Source organism: Lithobates pipiens, unplaced genomic scaffold (assembly GCF_037356315.1).
Source record: "Lithobates pipiens isolate NorthernLeopardFrog02 unplaced genomic scaffold, aLitPip1_a1.2 Scaffold_13, whole genome shotgun sequence".
Lineage (NCBI taxonomy): Eukaryota > Metazoa > Chordata > Amphibia > Anura > Ranidae > Lithobates > Lithobates pipiens.
In genome coordinates this window covers 370,259,934-370,283,904 of record NW_027507718.1, presented here as the reverse complement: position 1 = coordinate 370,283,904, position 23,971 = coordinate 370,259,934, and the positions used below count along the sequence as shown (strand labels likewise).

At 40.5% G+C, this 23,971-nt stretch overlaps 1 long non-coding RNA gene across 1 annotated transcript in view; it reads left to right on the top strand.

Annotated features, from left to right (window-relative positions):
* The window catches only part of LOC143975153 (uncharacterized), a 56,671-nt gene extending 41,116 nt beyond the window's left edge, over positions 1 to 15,555 (top strand). The window contains exon 2 of the long non-coding RNA XR_013272332.1: positions 13,613 to 15,555. This is a non-coding gene — a long non-coding RNA (uncharacterized LOC143975153). The remainder of the gene's footprint in view (positions 1 to 13,612) is intronic.
* The last annotated feature ends 8,416 nt before the right edge of the window (positions 15,556 to 23,971 follow it).

Sequence of the window (23,971 nt, the reverse complement as noted above, 5' to 3'; positions counted from 1 at the left end):
GAGCGGGAAGCTGGTTCAATATTTGCAAACAATAGTGACTTGCAATTTGGGGCACCAAGGAGACATTTTTGGACCTGCAGTAGTGAAGGGACTTTTTTTAGTGCATGTTCTCTTTAAAATACATATGTTTTAATTAACCAGAATTATATTTGTAGGGCAAATTCTAAGCGATTGTCTTGTCTGGAAATATAGTACAAGTCCTGTCATATCCTAGCTATCTGTAAACAAACACACATGTATTGAACAGTGATCAGGGTTAACTTATTCTAATGCCTTCACACTTAGTGCCTAATTTGCTTAAGCTGGCCTTGTGCTTAAAATGGTTTACATGGTTGTACATCCATGCATGTATGCTTTTACAAAGGAAAATGGGTTTAATCAAACTAAAATAAACCTTTCCGTTAGCCACATACAGTATATAATACATATTTAATTGAAATAACATACAAATTATAAATGGTTCCATTAAACTCAATAAAATAGCTTTAAAATCTGTTTTCATTAATTTGAAAGACCAGTGCTTACTTTATTCATGTACATTTTCATTAATACATAGCAATGTATACTCCCAGCCACTGTTGTGCCACAACCGGTCTCACTACACACTGGGTGTTTAATCAGTATGTAAAGTAGTTAGCAGTAATAAGGCAGCTCCTTTATTAATTTCTTAAAATAAAAGGAGACTGTTGCCATCCTGTTACACATTTCTCAAAGCATGTTATAAACTAAATGAGTAAATTATACAGGCAATCACTATTTATTACTTAAGAGGGACATGGATGAAGGTGACTATTTATTTGATATGATTGAAAATGTTCCCTACTGCAACAACACAACTTTTCACATAAAGACATGATTGAAAATTGAAAATGTCAAAGCTATAAACCACTTACTACCCAGAAAGGTAGTGGGTGGTGTCTGTAGAATTAATAAAGGGGGCACAACAATTTGGACCCACTTTCCTGCACTTGTAGCCACCCCAGCCCATTTTTCCTTTAATAGTGTATAATGACATTTGTTTTAATGTAAATGTAATTAGTACACTGCCCCTTTAAATATGCAGATAAGGTATCCAATTTGATCATCCCAGCTTTCTGGGGGAGACGTTTTATTTTTAAATGGTAATCTGTGGTTAAAGCTGCTTGAGTTCTGATAAGTGAGCAAAAGATTTGGATGTATTATTCTGTAAATAAAGTTGTAATAACATATTGGTTATTGTTTTGTTTGAATATGATATGTAAAAAATAAAGTGCTGCAGCCATTTCTTGCCAAGCATTTGCCTTATGTTTTATTTATTTCTATTCGGGGGAACAGTATGGTTAGGGTGAGTGTGGCCTGCAATCCCAATGGCTTTTTGGAGGGGCAACTAAATTATATATGTTGCCATGTCTGCAGTGGAGCTCACCAAGCCCCACAGCTCATCAATATATGAGAGCTGAAAGTGCTCTAATGACAAGGCCCAGAACTGGTTAAACAGCAAGAAACTTTTTGGGGTTTGTGGTTTAATACTATTTAAGTCCTTCTAGCGATGATATAGATATCATAAAAGAACTCTGAAGAATTAGAAAATGGAAGTATCAAACATTAGCAGTAATTTAGGCAGATGCAATATTATCAGCAAGTAAATCAAAAAAGTGGACTGAATGGTGAAGTGGGAGGGAAAACATGCGCAGTTTGGAGTTCCTTTTGTTATGTTTAAAATATACATATTTGGGGGATAGAAAATTGTAGTTTTCTATAAAAGCTGTTTTGGCAGAGAGTACTTGAAACAATCACTATTAGACAATATGGCAGATCGAAAGAAAACATTCCAGAGTAGAGATGCAGCATGGAAGAAGTCTTGGATGTAAGAAATGTATATGATAAGCTAAGGAGGATGTGACACAATATTTGTCAATTTAAGAGCACGTTTTGAACTGGGACAAGGAATAAGATAGGAAGTTATCACTAAAGCAGCCCATACATGAGTCATTTTTCATTCAACCAGCTGTTTGAAAGTGTGGGTGGGGGAATCCTCCATGCTGAGCTGCATTCTAACAATGGGGAGACTTCCCTGCCATCAGAATACACCGATCAGCACTGCTGGCTATAACCGGTGGCCTTGATGAAGCCAGGAAAATCCGACAGACTGGTTGTACATAAGTCGATCAGCAAATCGACTTCTGTACAACCAGTCTGCCCATACATGGATCAAAATTCAGCTGGTTCCTGGCTGAATATGATCCATGCATGGCTGACTTTTGTTATCTAGTGGCCACAAAGCATGGATTGTTTTTACTCTGCAGTATGAATCAATAAATTGAATTAGGAAAAAGCTGGTGAGTTCATGTTGGGCTGGATATTTGCCATTGAAAACTATAGACCACAGCAGCTCCAAATGCAGGTTGACATGGTGCTGAATGTCAGTAAATAAGATAGGAATCATTATTAAATGCGTTGCAAGTAGACTGGAATTTGAATGAGCTAGATCAGTTTGGCCTTTTCTGTTTGCCAAAGAATAACATGTTAAATTGAAATCGATCTTGTAATGGTTTACTACAGTACAGTAATTTCTGATTGGCTGTTGTAGGTAATTCTGCAGTTAGCACTTTTTTTTTGCTTGCACTGTTTATTGAGTATAGCCATATGTTGCTTATTTTAGAATCGTAACAATGTCAGCATTTTTTTCCTAGAGATTATGGATAAACTGACAGATGAGCAGAAAGCTATAGAAGGAAATAATAAAGAGAAAACAAATGTGAACGTCAAATCAAAAAATATTTATTATAAAGTGTAAAAGGTACACTTAAAAAACTGTAAAGTAGTATTTCCATTAAGAACATTTGCACATCACACCTTGCTTTTCTGTTGTGTACATGAAGCAATGCTCACCTATTCCATATTATGCCATTGTTACAGATCAGATTATCTAATTACTCCCACTATTGCTTCTGCTAACAATACATTGGGGTTGAAATTTCATTTAGCAAAGTGAATGTCCAGTGTGCTTAATTAATAGGGTCAAACTTTGTCCACTTTAATCTTTCAATCATATGCAAGTAAAATTCCCAGAAAATCACTCTGAAGAGAAGAAGCTTTGGGGGACGGTTTGCATAAAAAGGAGGAGCCTGCAGGGGCGAGGGATAAGATAAGTAAAACAGTTTTTTAAGGTACTCTAGACAAAAACTAGCGCTTATCCCTTCCCTTGCAATGCAGGGAAACCCCACTGCAAGAATAGGTTGTGTATATATATATATATATATATATATATATATATATATATATATATATGGCATGTATTTTGAATGTATACAAATATTTGTAACTATGCATGATTGTACTAAGGGGGCAATAAATACAATATTTATTTCTAAGCCATGTTATAACGAAAAGCCCTAGGTAGGTGTAATGGAATGAAGTTATACAGTTCAGATTTTGGCCACTTATATGAAACAAGAAGTGCAACTAAAAGTCTGCAGTAAAGTTTATTATACTTTACAATTTCTCAAGGTATGTTGAAGCTGACATCCAGGCACAAGCAGGTGAATTACATACAGTATATGAGAGCTGTTTTACCTGCCAAAGAATTAGTATTGATGTCAGTTCAATCTTGATGAAATGAGGAGAGATGACCCGACCGCCGCACATCTCACCTGGTTTGAGTAATTAGCCAGTAAACACAGCCTCGGCTTGATTCATCCAATCCATGCCCCCAATGTGTTTTGCCCTGTCCCCGGGGCTTAATCATAAAGTTTCATGCAATCATAACCTCCATAATTAAGCCCTGGGGGTGGGGCAAAATGTGTTGGGGTCATGGCTTGGATGAATGCTATCCACTCGGACCGGGTGAGGTCATGTTACCCCATCTCTACATTGTGCTCTGGGTCTAGATCCGTTATGGCGAACCTTGGTGCCCCAGATGTTTTGGAACTACATTTATCATGATGCTCTACTACACTGCAGAGTACATTTGCATCATGGGAAATGTAGCTCTAAAACATCGGGGGTGCCAAGGTTTGCCATCATTTGTCTAGATGAACTTCTCCCCCACTAGCAAGTGGCATCCAATCTATTGGACTTATATAGCCTGAGCAGGGTCCCTAAGCATATATGGAGGGCCACAGTTCAATCTTGATATTTACACAACCCTTCCACACATCACAGAGAGCCTGGAGACCTGACTTTTCTCTGCTTCAGCTAAGTTATACAATTGGGTCTTGTCTGCCCCTCACCCTGTGACTGGGCAGTGAAAGATAAAGAAGCAAAGCTTATAATCTCAGCTCTTTGTCACTCTGCTCTTTCCTTGCTAACATTGCAGCACAACTGATTGACTACTTGTGCTTCTTCTCACTCTCCAGGCTAAACTCTGTTGTACAGGGGATTGGCAGATCTTTTCCTGTTCCCATGGCAATTCTAAAATGTTGTCTTTCTGTATAGAAGACAAGGGTCATTGGGACAAACAGTGAGGATGAATTTGCCCGTTGAGGACACAGAAAACAATAAAACCTGACAGGGGTTCTAACCATTCACCACTCCATTGAAAACTTAAAAAAAGTTTTGACTTTACATACACTGCAAGTATCAGACACAATGATATAAAAATGCTGATATAAACATATTAAAATTACCCTCCCCCACAAAAAAAACTGTGAAATGAAAGAACCCTGTGTTTTGTCATGGCTTCTTTTTCTAGTAATTCTCCTAGTGGAATAGGAAGTGAAACCCTGTTGTACAGTTGGTAGACTAATAAATAAAAGGTCTGACATGGATCAAAAGCCTTTAAATAAATTTAAACATCATGATTAAATTGCAACACATCAATGAAAGGTCAAATACGAAAGAAGGAAAACAAGCATATACTGTATACATTAGTAAATTTATTCCATTCCGTTGTTATTATTTTATATCACTTAGCGGCTCATATGTGACCCATTTTCATTTCCTCATCTCCAAGAATAGTTGAAAAGGGGACATGCTATCAGTTCTAAGACATACAGCATGTCTCGCACCACTTCAAACACAGTCTCAAAACCCATTTATAATAGCAGACTGTGATCTCATTCAATACAACAACTGTTGCAGAGAGAAGAAACACATATGTTTTATGTCCCATCCTTAGACTGAATGTAGTAGGGGGATAATAGAACTTTCCTTTCAAAACCTTCCCCCTGTGTATACCACTCTTAGCTCTGTTTTTGCATGATTTGTACATAGCACACTTCACACCCTGTAATAATTCTCTGACATTGCAACATCATTTAGCACATAGATTTCAAAAGATTTTTGAACTAGCATACTTTAGAAGGTGAAAATATTTGCATATAAACTTCAAGCAATGCAAGTATTACTATCCATTTTTAGAAAATGATTTCAATATGTCCAAACCAATAGTGAGGAGGACTGGTCAAAGTCCGACGGATTCGAACGTGATGACGTATGACTGGACTAGAATAAGGAAGTTCATAGCCAGTAGCCAATAGCTGCCCTAGCATCGGTTTTCGTCCGTTGGACTAGCATACAGACGAACAGATTTTTCTACCGGACTTGAGTCCATTGGAAAGATTTGAAACACATTTTAAATCAAAAGTCCATCTGATTTTTAAACAGCAATGGTCCGATGAAGCCCACAAACGATCGAATTGTCCAGCGGATTCGTTCCGTCTGACCTAGTCCGTCGAAAAGTCCAGTCGTGTGTACGTGGCATTAGTGTAACTCAACTTTTAGTGGAGGTAAATTTAATGGCCTCTGATGCCCTTCCTCATCAACAAGTCCCATAATTATCTGTCCTTGTTATGTAGAATCTTCACTGTGTGGCCTACTCCACATTAGCATGGCCTCTTTTTACAACTAAGGAGTGTCGGGTCATCCTCCTTTCATAATAGTGTAGTTCAACTTCCTGTTCAAGTCCCGTCTCCATACAATCCCACCTGGTACATCCTGCCTTCTCAATGCCCCCTTTCTTGGTGTTGACTGTTGACCCACACAGAACTTTCCCTCTCTTTAGTTTTCTTTTATAATAATGTCTGAAGAAATTAAATGTACATACAGTGGTGTGAAAAAGTGTTTGCCCCCTTCCTCATTTCCTGTTCCTTTGCATGTTTGTCACACTTAAGTGTTTCGCAACATCAAATCAATTTAAACAATAGTCAAGGACAACACAAGTAAACACAAAATGCAATTTGTAAATGAAGGTGTTTATTATTAAAGGTGAAAAAAAATCCAAACCATCATGGCCCTGTGTGAAAAAACCTAATAACTGGTTGGGCCACCCTTAGCAGCAACAACTGCAACCAAGCGTTTGCGATAACGTGCAATGAGGCTTTTACAGCGTCCTGGAGGAATTTTGGCCCACTCATCTTTGCAGAATTGTCCTAATTCAGTTACATTAGAGGGTTTTCGAGCATGAACGGCCTTTTTAAAGGTCATACCACAACATCTCAATAGAATTCAGGTCAGGACTTTGGCTAGGCCACTCCAAAGTCTTCATTTTGTTTTTCTTCAGCCGTTCGGTGGTGGACTTGCTGGTGTGTTTAGGATCATTGTCCTGCTGCAGAACCCAAGTTCGTTTCAGCTTGAGTACACGAACAGATGGTCGGACATTCTCCTTCAGGATCTCTTGGTAGACAGCAGAATTCATAGTTCCTTTTATCACGGCAAGTCTTCCAGGTCCTGAAGCAGCAAAACAGCCCCAGACCATCACACTACCACCACCATATTTTACTGTTGGTATAATGTTCTTTTTATGAAATGCAGTGTTCCTTCTACGCCAGATATACTTGGACACACACCTTCCAAAGAGTTCCACTTTTGTCTCATCGGTCCACAGAGTGTTGTCCCAAAAGTCTTGGGGATCATCAAGATGTGTTGTGGAGAAATTGAGACAAGCTTTGATGTTCTTTTTGCTCAGCAGTGGTTTTCTCCTTGGAACTCTGCCATGCAGGCCATTTTTGCCCAGTCTTTTCCTGATGGTGGAGGCATGAACGCTGACCTTAACTGATCAAGTGAGGCCTGCAGTTCCTTGGACGTTGTTGTGGGGTCTTTTGTGACCTCTTGGATGAGTCGTCGCTGCGCTCTTGGGGTAATTTTGGGCGGCCGGCCACTCCTGGGAAGGTTCACCACTGTTCCATGTCTTCGCCATTTGTGGATAATGGCTCTCACTGTGGTTCGCTGGATTCCCAAAGCTTTGGAAATGGCTTTATAACCCTTTCCAGACTGATAGATCTCAATTACTTTCTTTCTCAATTGTTCCTGAATTTCTTTGGGTCTCGGCATGATGTGTAGCTTTTAAGGATCTTCTGGTGGACCTTACTGTGTCAAGCAGCTCCTATTTAAGTGATGCCTTGATTGTGAACAGGTGTGGCAATAATCAGGCCTGGGTGTGGCTAGAGAAATTGAACTCAGGTGTGGACAACCACAGTTATAGTATGTTTTAACAAGGGGGGCAATCACTTTTTCACACAGGGCCATGATGGTTTGGATTTTTTTCACCTTTAATAATAAACACCTTCATTTACAAATTGCATTTTGTGTTTACTTGTGTTGTCCTTGACTATTGTTTAAATTGGTTTGATGTTCCGAAACACTTAAGTGTGACAAACATGCAAAGGAACAGGAAATGAGGAAGGGGGCAAACACTTTTTCACACCACTGTAGAGTAATGAAGGGGCAGCAAAAGATGGACAGTGGTCAGGAGAAGATTTCAGTCATATGCCCCACTTTTCTTGTACAACCATCTTGGGTCATGATTGACCAGCCACCCATATATTTTAGATTATATGAATAAAATTCATATAGAAAATATTATTTTCTTAGTATCCTAAAAAAATATATTTCTCATTTGAGGTGAAAACCACACAAATTAAATGGTGACATATGCAGCAGTTTGCTACTCATCTAGTTCAGGACCTGTGTTGCTGTTACTCAAATTAGGGCTTGAACATGTTGTAGTAAGTAGGGGCTTAGTATGGTCTCCCCTCTTCCTGGCTCATAACCTCAAGTGCTGATTTTTTCCATGTAGCTTTGGTTTTATGTAACTCAGGGGTTAGATAAGAATCTGTTTGGTTTCAACACATTTTGCATGAACAGTTTCCCAGCACATGCCCATAAAAAGGACCCATCTAACCCTGTTTCTATTTTCAGAACAGAACTCTTAAGCCCCATACACACTATCAGATTTTCTGCAGATTTTTCCCTTCAGATTCACCAAAACCATATAATATGAGGTCAAACCTTAGGAGTTTCAATTTGTATGCAATCAGGCAGGACCTTGCACTATATGGTTTTGTTAAATCTGAAGACAAAAAGCAGCAGAAAATATGTGTATGAGGCTTAAGATGCAAACTTTTTCCATATATATTGAACCTGTATGGTAACCTAAAGAACATTACAGTATATTTAAGAACAAGAACAGAATATATTGCAGCTTACTAGTCCTTAGATATTGTGGCTGAATTTGTTTCCCTTTTTTTAGTCTTTATTGACAATTTTTTTAAAATCTGGTGATCCTGTCAGTAACACATTTTTCTCCTAGGGTGATAAGGCTCACTCACTGTACTGTGTCTATGGAGGAGCAGTATTTTCAGCCAAGAACAGAAAATGTTTTAGGACTATAGAACACCTCTCCTCCTCATCTTGGGATGAGGCGTTCTGTAGTCCACAGAGGAAAACTGGTCAGGGTTGATAAAACTACTTTCAGTACAGCATAGACAGACAAAGAAGGAAGTTATGAGCTCATTTGATTTATGAAAGAATCAACTGGTATTTTTGTAACATTTTTAAAGAGGCAAAACATGGGAAAATGTGCATATAATTGTATTTTGCCCCTACACTTTTTTTAAAATATATATATACACTTACACTTTAAGTGAATTGAAAGCTAGCATACCGGGGAGTTATCCCACATGCAACATAAGAAACAAACACATAGGGATCCCAGCTGAAGACTATTTCTATGCATAAAGCCAATGCAACATAGATGCAAGGATAAGAGGAAGGATAAGGGGGGCAGTCACTGAGCACCTAAAGCACTTGTTCCACATCTCTTTTTTTGTTGGGTTGGAGTGCCTATTCCACATGCAGTGCAGCTGCCAGGTCTGCAGCTTAACTGACCTCAGATACTTGCAGTGGCAATTCAAAGCAAGGGATGCTCTCTTTAGCTCCCCTTCTGCTCTGGTCACATGACCAAGCCAAATGAAGACATCCTCTCAGTTTGAGCTGCCTGGTCTGATGAGCAGGTGTCATGAAGGGTGTACTTAGGGGAGATCTGTACTGGCAAGGAGCTGTACTGGGGGAAATTTGTACTGGGGAGGGGGGGGGGATCTGTACTGAGAGCTGTACTGTGCAAGAGCTACACTGGATGTGAGAGATTTACTGGGGTGGGATAATTTTTGTTGTCTAATGACCTTTATATGATGCTTTCCTGACCCCTGCACGCTGTAGGTTACATACCCCTAACCCCTCACTCTGTCTATTGCGTACCCCTGCAGTCTGTGTATTACATACCCTGACCCTTCACTCTGTACAGAATGCACTCCTGACACCTGAGCTCTTTGAATTATATACTCTTGATGACTGCACTCTACACATTGCTCCCTCTTAACCCCTGTGCTCTGTGTATTATATATTCTTGACCCCTGCACTCTCATGTGTAGTGCACTACTGACCCCTGCACCCTGTGCAATATGCACCCCTGATTCCTGCATTTTGTGCAATATTGTACTCCTAAGCTTTGTACTACATATACCAATCTGTCAGACTGTCTCCAAATCTATCTAGATTTAGGCGATCCCTGAAAACCATTCTCTTCAGAGAAGCCTATCCTCCCTACACCTAACAATTGCACTTCTTCTATTTTTGTCATTAGCTCATCCCCAACAACTATGACCTTTTTGTATCACTTGACCCTCCCTCCTAGATTGTAAGCTCTAACGAGTAGAGCCCTCTGAATCCTCCTTTATTGAAATGTATTGTATTTGTACTGTCTGCCCTAATGTTGTTAAGCGCTGCGCAAACTGTCGGCGCTATATAAATCCTGTATAGTAATAATAATACTATATACACTGTGCAGTGTATTTCAAACTCCAGACCAATGTATTCTGTGCATCAGGCTGTAAATAACATACTTTTAACATCTGCACGCTTTAAAACTGTACCAAAGTCTTTATTTTAATTTTTTTAATGGTCCCCTGTGCAGGCTTAGGTCATGATGTACTAGTATACACTGCATACTACTACATTATGAAAGACTTACCTCCAGATAGAGCCCTCCGGTGCTGCGCTGAAAAGGCTCTCCTTGGTATCCAGCAGCTTCCATCTTCACCCGGTCTTCCTTCCAGGTTCCTGATCTTCAGGCGCTTGAATGGCCATGCCACAGGTGACATCACTCCCTCGTATGTACATGGGGGTCTCATCACCGCCGCTCGCATCATAAATGTGGTCTGAGCTACGCATGTGCAGCTCAGATCACATTACCCGCTGACAGCGGGGGGAGGGGGGGGCATTTTATACAGAAGAGACCACTAGGATCTCTTCTGTTATAAAAAGCCTGCCTGTCAGTGGAATTTCACTTGTAAGAGTTTACTACCACTTTAAGCTATTTTGTACACGTACTGGTTGCTAAGTGGTCACTGAATATATTAAGAAAGTTCTTCTAGAAAATAGGCTGCTTGCAAAAAAGCATATTTAATGGTAAAGTACTTTTTTTTTTTTTTTTTACAAATGATTGTAATAGATCTGTCAGACTTTCAGTTGTGGCACAGTAATTAAATTACACAAAAGTATTGGGACGCCTACTTTTACACACACTTGAACTTTAATGGCAACCCAGTCTTAGTCCCTAGGGTTCATTATTGAGTTGGCCCACCCTTTGCAGCTGTAACAGCTTCAGCTCTTCTGGGAAGACTGTCCACAAGGTTTAGAATTGTGTCTATGGGAATTTTTGACCATTCTTCCAGAAGTGCATTTGTGAGGCCAGGCACTGATGTTAGATGAGGTCTGGCTCTCAGTCTCCACTCGAATTCATCCCATCAGGTTGAGGTCAGGACTCTGTGCAGACCAGTCAAGTTCTTCCACCCCAAACTCACTCATCCATGTCTTTATGGACCTTGCTTTGTGCACTGGTCCAAATCATTTGGTGGAGGGGGGAATTATGGTATGGGGTTGTTTATCAGGAGTTGGAGTTGGGCTTGGCCCCTTAGTTTCACTGAAGGGAACTCTTAAGGTGTCAGCATACCAAGACATTCTGGACAATTTCATGCTCCAAATTTGTGGGAACAGTTTGGGGATGACCCCTTCCTGTTCCAACACGACTGTGCACCAGTGCACAAAGCAAGGTCCATAAAGACATGGATGAGTGAGTTTTAGGTGGAGGAACTTAACTGGCCTTCACAGTCCTGATCTCAACCCGATAGAACACCTTTGGGATAAATTAGAGCAGAGAATGCAAGCCAGGCCTTCTCGTCCAACATCAGTGCCTGACCACACGAATGCCCTTCTGGAGGAATGGTCAAACATTCTTGTAGACACACTCCTAACACTCCAGCCTTCCCAGAAGAGTTGAAGCTGTTATAGCTGCAAAGGTTTGGACCAACTCAATATTGAACCCTATAGACTAAGACTGGGATGCCATTAAAGTTCATGTGCATGTAAAGGCAGGTGTCCCAATACTTTTAACAATATAGTGTATATTTTAGGAACAATGACTATGGCATGTTACCAACTAAAAAAATGATGAAGTAGGCTCAAGTTTTAAGCCCCTCCCACTGCAAGTGCAATTTTGGCACACCCACAATTTTCCCCAATTACTCTCTTCTCGGTACCCAAGGCTAATAAACTCCAAGGAAAAAAAAAACATCTACGACCTTGATTGCAACAGATACAACCATTGTGTTTTCTGTATCCGGTCACCTTAGCTTGTATTTGCTGTACATCTAGATTTTACACTTTCAAATTGTAAATTCTGGTTTTGGTAGTATTGAGCATAGTAAAGAATGGAGAATGATACATCTCTGTTAATGTTTCAGCATTCTCCTGCTCTTCATAAAAATACCCCCACATCATGCATATATGCAGTATATTTGCATAGCATATGTGTGAGTATGGGGTGATTATAAACACAAACATACAAAAACAAAGTTAAATCAGACTCCAGACACAGGGGAACCTAAGCTGCCCAAATGTGGCTAAGTGAAGCATGGGAGTTTGATAAAGAACAGTGCTGCCCTGTCATGAGGGTACACATATACTTGTAAATAAACTAAAATGAGGAACACATTCTCTTCCATGAAAAGAATTACATCGGGCAGCTGAAAGGAGAAGAAAAAATATGCGGTTGAGAATATGAATAACTGTATATCGCTGTAACAACATTTTTTTTCTAAGTGAATAAACCCTGCTCATTTTTCATTATTATAGTGTCATGGATTTACATTAAATAATAAGATTTATTGCATTAACTACAAAAGTTTGAAAACATTAGGAAACAACAGTTTATATGTATTCAGAATATGTTTAGAGAAGGATATATTATGGGATAAACTAAGGAGAGAGAGATTTTTTTTATAACATGATCTCTATAAAGTTATTTAGAAATGAAATATAAATATTCTTAGTCTGATGATAAAATATAAACATTTAGTAATTTGTTGAAATAATTAAGCAACATAGTAGGGGAAAAAAAATCATTATGTGGGATTTATATGAAGTAATACAAAATAATGGAGTTTCAAATTTTTGGCTATAGTACTTTTAAGCATACTTAGGATAAACACACAAAAAAGAGAAAAAAAAAAAGCATATTTCAGACTCAAGTAGTTTTAAAGTAATTAATATATCTTTAATAGTCAAAAGAATAAACAGCTTTGCATGTACTAAATGCAGCCCTGTGTAAGATGGCATTAAAGCAACAACTGATAGCCTAAAAATATTAAACTATATATTAAATATTAAAACAGTAGATACAATTTTATAACAATTGCATTCCTACTATTTGTCCCCCTCTTTTTTATTTATTCATTAAATAGCCTACCTAAAATAACTGTTATGTCAATTATGTTTTTCATAGATATTATATATTTTATTATGTTATGTAAATGTTATGTTATGTTAAATACTGTTATGGCATATGCAGATAGCGATGTTTCATTTACAGCCAGTATAAATTGTACTGCAAGTTCTACAGCTAATCAAATGGAAACTGGTCCTACAAAATGAAAGTGTACCTACAACAGTTTTTTTTCTTCGTTTTGGATAGAGTGCAGAAGGATCAGATTTTCACTGCTATCCGAGGCTTCACAATAGAGATTTTTCTTAATTTCCTATTCTGTTGATAACGTTTTATCAGGCAGGAAGGGAAGAGAGCTCTACAACAAAGGCAGAAATACAAATATTTTTTTTTTAGTAGAGTAGAAGATAGAACCCCTGTCAGATTATTATTTTTTGTGTGTGTATCTGTTGCAGTTGGCTTGCACTACACTTTAACTTTCTTACAACCTTTTGGACCGCAAAACACCTTTGTTTAAAAAAATATTTTGTCTGCTTCTTTGTTATACTTTATATTGTACCTTTAATTAAATTAAGATTTGTAATGTTGTCTTAATTTATTAATATTTACAATATCTTTTTTTTTTTTTTTCAGAAAACATACCCTACTAATGATTTGAGATGAGGAAATTCTACATTCACATGACCAATTATTTATTGACATCATTCCCACAGTGTCTGCCTTTGTTTCTGGTCGCATTTTGAATCTGGATCCTATCATTCATTTAGTTAAATGATAGCATGAAATCATTGTAATTATGCCCATACCTGCTTTTGTAAAAGTTAATATGTCCTTGCAATTTTGATTTCAATGAGTATGAAATATTTAGAAAAACCCACACAAGCATCAAAAATTGGATTTTGGTATGTCTACATTTTAATACTAACTGTGTTATGTTAGTGAGATATATAACTCCCCAACACATCAGTTCCAGGTGTTGTTTATCATGTGTTTGTGCTGGGAAGTGAGATTATGTCACTCTGCTGGTATCATTTTATACTGCCTGATGAGAAAACCGAACATTTTAAGAGCTTGCATCTTTAAAAGGTTGGATTAACTAATAAATGTTATGACTCAATCTCCAAACCTTCTGCTTTTATCCAGTTTACATGGCCCATGGAGAAAGCAAACTTTAATAAGACATTATTGCATGTGCAAAGTTTAGAAACTTGCCATTAGTGCTTTTTTGACTTTGTTGACATGACAGCCTCCAAACATTTCCTTAAACCAGCTAATAGTATTTTACTGTCCCTACTGGGGTTTTTGCTTGCAGAAGACTTCTAGTTCTAAAATATTCTTAGGTCATGTTGCATATACTGTATACTTGACATATAGCAACATTTTTAGTAACTCCTATGGGTTAATTTACTATAGGGAAATAGGTGGTTCTATTTGCAAGGGAAGTTGCACTTTGCAAGGAATTTTTTCCCCAGTGCTTAGTGTATGTAACATAACTTTGCAAAAGAATACCTAATCATAAGCATGGAAAAATACATGGCTGGATAATAGAAGTCATTAGTGCTTCACCCCATTCACTAAGCTCTTGGGAAATACCCTACTTTAACAAAGTAAACATGCTATTTACCTTGAGTAAATCAACCTCATGGCAACTATGTAGATAAAAACACTTTAAAATCACTAAGACTGGCCATACATCGATTGTTTTTTTTCCAGTCAGTTGGCTTAACAAAAAATCTAACAAAAAAACAATAGATTACTCCATCTACAATTTCAAAGTGGATAGAGGAATCCAACCTGCTAAAACAAATTTTGACAGCAGGGGCTCTCCATTGTCAGAATACCCAATCAGCAGCTGCAGCAGAAGCCGCTGATCAAGAATTTATTTTTCCAACAAGCCCATTCGGCAGAAGTTGATCATTGGATTGACATCAGTTTTTTGCTGGTTCCTGCTGAACCGGCTAAATTTTGATCCATCTATGGCAAGCTTAACACTGCTTACATAAAAAAATAATTAAATGTGTGTTTAAGTTGAGCTAACTTAAGTACCTGAAACTGTCTTAACATTAACTTCCTATAATCCTCTGCACAGCGGGGCTAAGAGGGGGAGGAGCAGCAGTGTGAGCTAGTCAAATTCTGCCTGAAGACTGCTGCCAATCTAGCATTGGATGCTTCCTATAAAGCAAAGAATGCAGAAACAATAGATGATTACTTAGTGCGGTAATGCTCCTTTATTGTCTAATCAGCATGTTGGAAAATGGGTGGACAAACTTACATTACAGATCCCCCCCCCCCCCCAGTACACATCTCCCCATGGCACACCCAAGTGAGGTCACCACTTGGGTGTGCCATGTGGGAGAGCAGCTTGGGTCATAAATCTGAATAAAGTTATAAATTAATATTAAACCTGCAATATAAAATGCCCTAAATGCTTATATGAATTTATCTGATTTTAACCAGTGTTTCTTACTAGGGGGTTAGTTTAAAAGATGGAGAGCAGATAGCTGCTTCTTGGTCCATAAGGTCAAAGGATAGCTCTACATTACATTCTGTACAAAATAAAGCAGCATTTAACTTTCCTTTGTTGTGTTTTTTGTATTGCCTGCTGTTTATTCTGTAGAGAGCTTACATTTCTTGCCTAAAATGTATTTATGGTTCTAGATTAAAGTAATTCATTTTTTTTAATAAAAACACTTTCATTAGCGTTTTTAGTTAACACAAAAAAAGGGCAAAAATAACATTAAAAAAAGAGAAAAATCTATCCTCATTCTTGCTGGTTGTACCATGCCCACTCTATTATCCCTGCTCCTAGAAGAAAACAGACAAGGACTTACAAATCAGACAGACCAACCACAAGGATCATATGTCAGAATTCCTGACAGCTATGGCAAATCCGGTAAGTGATTTTATAACATAGTAAAAAACTGCTGACCGACGCCTTTAATCCTGAAACTGTAGTAATCTAATGCCCATCAATTTTGTGTTTTGCTTAAATTTAAGAAAAATGCAAACACAGATTTTCCTTGTGGGTTGGTTTAACACTGAGTACCACTGCCAACAGGAAGCTTTAAAAATACAGATGCTCCCAGGAATCTGGCAAATACATCCAAGACCTATTCGTGGCTTGTTTACAATTCAGGACTAATGAATCTGAAATTAAATATTCACAAATTTTTTGAATTTTTTTTTATTTTGCATCAGTAGGCAGCCGATCTTTTATGCTGATTCCCGCAATTAAGGCGCGCATGCCCCGGTTTATCCGCCTGTTCATTATCTCACCCACGTGAAATTTACTAGGCTGCATCATCTGCATATATTTCTCCCTTTTTTCAATTCTTTCTTTTTTCCTTTATATATATTATACTTTTATTCTTTCCATTTAACATTGTTTATTAATAATATTAATTCTCTCTTCTCGTATACAAAAAACCCTCGTTATACTTATATCTTACCCTCCCACCTCTCTCTCTCCTCCTCTCCCCCCGCCCCCAAACTCCTCCCTTCCTTTTTCCCTTTTCTCTTACCCTTTTTCTCTCTCCTCTCGCTCCCCTAGCCCTCCACCATTTCAAAATGTTTTGCTGTCTTTTTGAACTCCAACCACCTTCCTCATATACTATGAAAGGTTTCCACCTGATCCTCACTTCTGTATATGGTTTCCTCTATTGATCTTACCCATTCAATCCTCTCTATCCAATCCTTAATTAGTGGCAGGCTAGGGGTTCTCCAGACTCTTGGAATTAGGCTCTTGGCTGCATTTAACATATGAGGTACCAATGTTTTTTTGTAATGCGCTAGGGTTTTATCCGTGTCGTGAAATAGACACGCCCATGGTTCCTTTCTTACTTGTTCTCCTGTTATCTGGTATATATTATCTATGATCTTTTCCCAATATGGTTGGATCTTTGGACAGTCCCACCATATATGTGTAAAAGTCCCAGGGGTGTTACACCCCCTCCAGCACCATACTGAAGTCTCTGATCTAATTTTCTGTGCTCTTTGTTGGACTATATACCATCTTGCCAACAATTTATAGGACATTTCCACTGTCCTGATATCACCAGAGGTAGTACACACAGTTCTCAGGATCCTACTTCTATGATCGTCGTCCCGTAGGGCTCCCAGTTCTTCCTCCCACTTCCTCAAATAGGGTGAGTCCCCGACATCTCCCTCTTCTCCTAAAATTTTATATATTTTTGACATAGTCAGCCTCCAAAACCCGGGGGAGGAGAGGAATCTCTCCATAGGTCTCAGATCCTCTCCCCCCCGGGGCGGCAGAGGCAGCACCCGTGCAAAATGCTGTATTTGTGCGTGCCTCCAGTTATCTAACGGCCTAGTTCCCCACTTTTGTCTTAATTCATTCAAAGTGCATAATCTATTTCCATACATCACATCTTTTAACTTTATGTCATCTTTCTTTGCCCACCTCGTGAAATACATGTGTTCTTCCTTCCCTGGTTTAAAATAATTTGTATCTAATAAAGAAATTAAAGGTGAATTGAATTCCCAATGATATGATTTACCCAGTTCGTCCCATATTTTAAAAACATTTATTGTTAGTGGGTTTGTGCTTCTTGCTAATTCCCGGTGCTCCCGTGGGACCCATATCCTTTTACCTAGATCTACCTTACTTTGTGCTTCCTCAATGTCCACCCACCCTTTACTTTCCCTATCATATAACCAACCCATAATTCGTGATATAATAATTGCCTGATAATATCTTTTAAATAAATACATTTTTTATAATACATTTTTAAATTTCAGTGCAGCCAATCCCTCTTCTTGTTTCCCCTTTTCCAGTGTTGCATATGAAATTCTAGGGTCCCTACGCCCCCAGATAAATTTAATTGTCAAAGATCTCAGCTTCACAAAAAACTCTTGTGGGACTTTTATTGGGATCATCTGGAAGACATATGTTAACTTTGGCAATATAAACATTTTTAACACATCTATCCTCCCAATCAGCGAGCGGGGTTTATATCTCATGTGTCTTAAGAAGTCTTTGACCTTATTCCGAATCGGGACATAATTGGCCGCATATGCAGATGAAAGCGATGCTGTTAACTTCACTCCCAAGTACCCCAACTCTTCTTCACACCAAGAGAAGGGGAATGACGCTTGGAGTGCCTGTTGTTCCTTTTCCGTTAAGCCCCGTACACACGAGCGGACTTTTCAACATCCAAAGTCCGACGGAATGATTCTGTCAGACTATTCGATCGTGTGTGGGCTGCAACGGACTTTTGATTCGCAAAAGTCCGACGGACTTTAGAAAATGGAACATGCTTCAAATTTTTCCGACGGAACTCCGCCGGACCCAGTTCCCCTGAAAAATTTGCTCGTGTGTATGCTATTCCGACGGACTAAAACCGACGCTAGGGCAGCTATTGGCTACTGGCTATGAACTTCCTTATTCGAGTCCAGTCGTACGTCATCACGTTCGAATCCGTCGGAGTTTGGTGTTATGTGTGTGGCCAAGTCCGCTCAGTCGAAAAGTCCATCAGAACTCCGGCAGAACTCCTTCGGATGTCTGTCGGACATAAGTCCTCTCGTGTGTACGGGGCTTTACTGTTATGTTCAAAATTTCCGTTTTAGATATATTAATCTTAAAATTTGTCAGCTTTCCATATCTATTCAATTCCTTCATTATATTAGGTATTGTTATCCTGGGATTGCGGTCAGTAACGGTTCAAGTGCCAGAACAAAAAGCATTGGGGACAGGGGGCAACCCTGTCTCGTGCCGGGGATAAGCTTCCATTTATTTTTATTTTTGCTGTTGGGTGGTGATAAACAGCCGTTATCCATCTCATCATTCTATCCTTTATTCCCAAGTGTCTCAAGGTTCCCCTCATGAAGCCCCAGTCGACCCTATCAAAAACCTTCTCGGCGTCTACTGACAGTAGGACGACTGGGGCTCCACTCCCTCCAGCCTCATATATCAATAGCAAGGTTTTAAGGCCATTATCCTTTCCTTCCCTCCCTGTAACAAACTCCACCTGATCGCTACAGATCCAATAAGGCAATAATATTTTTAATCTTTCTGCTATAACTTTTGCAAAAATCTTAATATCAGTGTTCAGCAAAGATATTGGTCTGTAGCTCTCTGAGGCCACAGGGTCTTTGCCTTCCTTTAGTATCAGGGTGATATACGCCATCAAAGCCTCTACCCTTAACTTTTCCCCCTCTGCCAATGCGTTCATATAATCACATAGTTTAAGTACCAATATTTTTCCAAACTTCTTATAGTACATAATAGAGTGCCCGTCAGGGCCCGGACTTTTCCCAGTTGGCATCTCCCTCACTGCTCTAAAGACTTCTTCCTGCGTTATTGGGGCCTCTAAGAAATCCAGTTCAACACCAGGGGGCCCTGGGAAGTCAAGCTCCTCAAGGTACCTTCTAATATCTTCCTTATTTCTTCCATTCTCTTCTTCTTGGCCTACACTATAAAGTCAACTATAACAACTATGGAAGACTGCGGCTATTTCCGGGGATGAGTGCATTATTTCCCCATCCTCGTTTCTGATTTTGGCTATGAAGGATGCCTTTATTTTTTCCTTTACTGCCCTCGCCAACCATTTCCAACCATTGCATTTTTTTCCCTCCTGATATCTCTTTTTATCTACTATATGGAAGGCACGTTTCCTCTCCTGCTCCATTAGTTCTCCCAGCTCTTCTTTTTTATTTTTCAACTCCACCTTCTCTGGGATCCCCTTGGGTCTTGTCTGTTGTTCTTGCATCAGGGAATCATTAATCTTCCACATCCCATCCTTAAAAGAATCCATAGTTATTTCTATCTGCATAATCACTGGGGCATGATCAGATAAGGACATAAACTTTATTCCCACTTCCTTAAGGCCCCTTTCACACTGGGGCGGTGCGGGCGTCGGCGGTAAAGCGCCGCTATTTTTAGCGGCGCTTTACCGTCGTTTTAGCGGCGGTCTGCGGGCACTAGCGGGGTGGTTTTAACCCCCGCTAGCGGCCGAAAAAGGGTTAAAACCACCCGCATAGCGCCGCTATGCCGGCGGTATTGCCGCGCTGTCCCATTGATTTCAATGGGTAGGAGCGGTTTAGGAGCGGTGAATACACCGCTCCTTCACTGCTCCAAAGATACGGCTAGCAGGACTTTTTTCACTGTCCTGCCAGCGCACCGCTCCAGTGTGAAAGCCCTCCGGCTTTCACACTGGAGTGAAAGGGGCCGTTTTTTTTCAGGCACTACACAGGCGCTATTTTTAGCGCTGTAACGCCTGAATACCGCCCCAGTGTGAAAGCAGCCTAAGCTGGGGAAGCATTTGATGTTCTAATAGGACATAGTCTATTCTAGAGTATGTCCCATGTGCTGCCGAATAGAACGTGTAATTCCGTATTCCCGGGTGTCTAATCCTCCAAGCATCTACCAATTGATGTTCCAGTAGCAGGTGCTTCAACCCGTTTTGTCTCACCACCGAGTCACGGAGGGGGATCCGTGTAGAATCCATCCGTGGCTCAAAACACACATTGAAGTCTCCTGCTACTACTAATTTTCCCATTTTAAACTCTGCCAGCTTACCAAGGGTTTTCCTCAGGAACCTATCTGTGTTTCTATTTCGTGCATAAATATTTGCAATGGTGTATTCCATATTAAATAATTTTCCTCTTATAAAGATGTACCTTCGCCTCTGGATAAGCTAATTGCTCCTCTAGTTCGAACATTACTCTTCTATCGAACCCTATTGCTACTCCCCTTGCATAACTTGACGTACAGTCCCCATGAAACCAGTTGGGAAATTGCCAGGAGGAAAGTCTCCCTCCTGCCTCATGTGACATATGTGTCTCCTGAAGACATAACACTTTCGCCCCATAGTCCTGTAATTCCCTGTTAACCATAAATCTTTTCTTAGTGTTATTTATTCCCCTTACATTATATGATATTACATTTAACACAATCATGTGATGCCCAAGAGCCACCTACCCCTCCTCCTCCCTTCTCGCTCCCCCTGGGGGCCCCAATAAGGGGTCTCCCCTTGGGGAGGGGATACAAACACAGGGAGGGGGAAGGGGAGGGGAGAGAGAGAGAGAGAGAGATATACCCAATGGACCCCATCTACACAACCCCCCCCCCCCCCCCCGTCTGCCCAAAAATTCACTATTTTAACTTATACATGGATACCAGGCGCATCCTGGAAGGACTCTGCCCTGCCGCCTCCTTCATCTTTGTCTCTCATCTGGTCCAGATGACAATTTGTGACTATGGTGAATTTTTCAAGATAATGCACAGCATGGTGGAATGTTGAAATAACCAAAAGTTGTTAATTTTGTGGCCATCCCAGTTATTCTTTGAGGCACCGTTGATCTACCTAGGGTGATTGGGGTTTACATCTCCTGGACAGACTATGTCTATTTGTGTGTTTGAGTGGCCAACGTAGTCCATGAAATGCATAGGGATTTATCTCTTTTCTCCCATGGCCTACATGGAAAATCTTTGGACATTTTTGAATAAATTTGAAGTGATTGATACCATTCAGGAAAGATAAAGAGATAGGGGGGATGCAATAAGATTTTTTGGTTATGTGTCTAACATTCTTGTACCAGCTTTAACAATGTATAAGTTATTTTATGAAGGATAAATAAATGTTTGAATTTTTTAAAATAGTGTTGTGTACTGGTACCCACATTGTTATATGTGTTGTTTAACACCAGGCACATGATAAAACTAACATGAAAATTCCTAAAAGGTGCTAATATTTAACAGGAAACTATTTTAAATATTTCGTTTTACATTTCTGATTTTAATTGTTAAATACTGGCTCCTGTGTTTCTGTTTTGTATAATTTGCTTTTAACAAATCGCCAAAAAAGTAATATTCCGACTGCATCTGATTCATCATCAAACTGTTCAGACAGGGTCACTTATGCCGCGTACACACGATCAAACAAGTCCGGCAAACTCAAGTCCGCCGGACAATCCCCCCGCGTGTAGCCTCCGGCATACTTTTTTGACCCGAAAGTACGGCGGACTTAGAATGTAGTTTTACACTCCAATCTTCCCGCCGAACTCGCATTTTGGCGGACAATCCGGCCGTGTGTATGCCAGTCCGCCGTACTTTTGAAATGAGTGGACTTTTCCCGCCCGGAGAAAAGTCCGCTCATTTCGAGCGGGTCTCCAGGTAGGCTGGGCCCGCGAAGGAGACGCCGCCGGCCCCGCCACCTGGGCGGGGTCTTCGGTGGATGTCACATGGGTTCATGTCACATGGGTTGATGTCACATGGCGACAGTCCCAGCATCCTCCAGGACTGTGACATCGTAAGGGGGCGGGGTCACCATGTGACATGAACCCATGTGACATCCACCGAAGACCCCGCCCCTTGTCCCTATATAAGTCGCCACGTGCCCGGTCCCTGTCATTGTGAGCGGAGGACTCGGCGAGGCAACATCTGAAGAAGAAGAAGAGAAGAACAGAAGAACGGAAGGCGGTGGCGACAGAAGACCAGGCTACCGCCTGTAAAAGAGCTAGAAGAAGGCGCGGTGGCCCGGCAGAAGAACCGAGGAGGGGACAAGACCCCCGAAGTCGGAAGAAGAGGCCGGCGGCGAGGAAGAAAGCCGGGCTCCTCCGCTAGCAAAAGAGCTACAAGAAGATAGCGGAGGAGTCCGGCGAGAAGACCCCCGAAGACGGAAGATCCCCGGAGCTGTGCAATAAAATATTTTAACCCTGTGTTGTGTTTTTTTTGTACTTTTTTTTTCACAGGTGAATGGATAGGGGTACATTGTACCCCATACTCATTCACATAGGGTGGGGGGCTGATATCCGGGGCCCCCTTATTAAAGGGGGCTCTCGGATTCCGATAAGCCCCCCGCCCGCAGACCCCGACAACCAATGGCCAGGGTTGTCGGGAAGAGGCCCTTGTCCTCATCAACATGGGGACAAGGTGCTTTGGGGTGGGGGGGCCGCGCGGCCCCCTTCCCCAAGGCACCCCCCATGTTGAGGGCACGCGGCCTGGTATGGCTCAGAAGGGGGGGGCGCTCGCTTGTCCCCCCCTTTCCTGGCCGGCCGGGTAGCGTGCTCGGAAAAGGGTCTGATGTGGACCTGGGGGGACCCTCACGCCGATTCTTTTCAGCGTTGGGCTTCCCCTTTAAGTCCATACCAGGCGGCGGGGCCAGCGACGTCTCCTTCGCGGGCCCCGTCTACCTGGAGACGCGCTCGAAATGAGCGGACTTTCCTCCGCGTGTGTGGGCGAGTCCGTTCATTTCAAAAGTAGGGTGGATAGTACGGCGGACTTAGTACGCCGTATTAGTCCGCTGAAAAAGTGCCGTGTGTGGGCAGGTAGCCCGTTCGGAAAGTCCGACGTACAGTCTGGCGGGAAGTCCGCCAGACTAAGTACGTCGGACAGATGGCTACGTGTGTACACGGCTTTAGAACCAGTGGAACCTAGTGTTCCACTCATGGAAAGTATCTGGAACTAGGCTTTTAGTTTGTAGGAGAAATGCTAAAATGGTCCCCTAGCTGGAGCTTCTGAAAAAAATATGACTTTGGTTTTTTAAACTGAAGTTTAGATTTAAACATTTGAGAAAATTTCCAGAATTATGTATTAGATCCAATTTATGCTGGCTTACCAGTTCTGTGTTAAAAAAAGTGTAAACAATTAGAAAAAAAAAACATTCTGTTTACATAATTTAAAAAAATGTAACTCCAGGCAAAACTTTTGTTTTTTTATTTGAAAGGAAAGGTTAGCATTTCTGTCAGGATTTCATTGCTGCTTTTGGATGCATTGGAGAGATTTCTCTTCACTACTGGTTTCAATGGTAATTTTGTCAATAAGATAGGAAATTTAGGTAAATATGTAAGGATGCACTGATACACTGCTCCCAATCCTCCCAATACCTGAAACTGATACAAAATGAAAGGGCGCAAATTGCACTGCAAAGAATCGCATGCAATATGAACAGGAATGCAATTCCTGTCCAAATCGCATGCAGTTTTCCAAAATTGGAAAATAGCACAGTAAGATAAAAAATAAAATAATAGGAG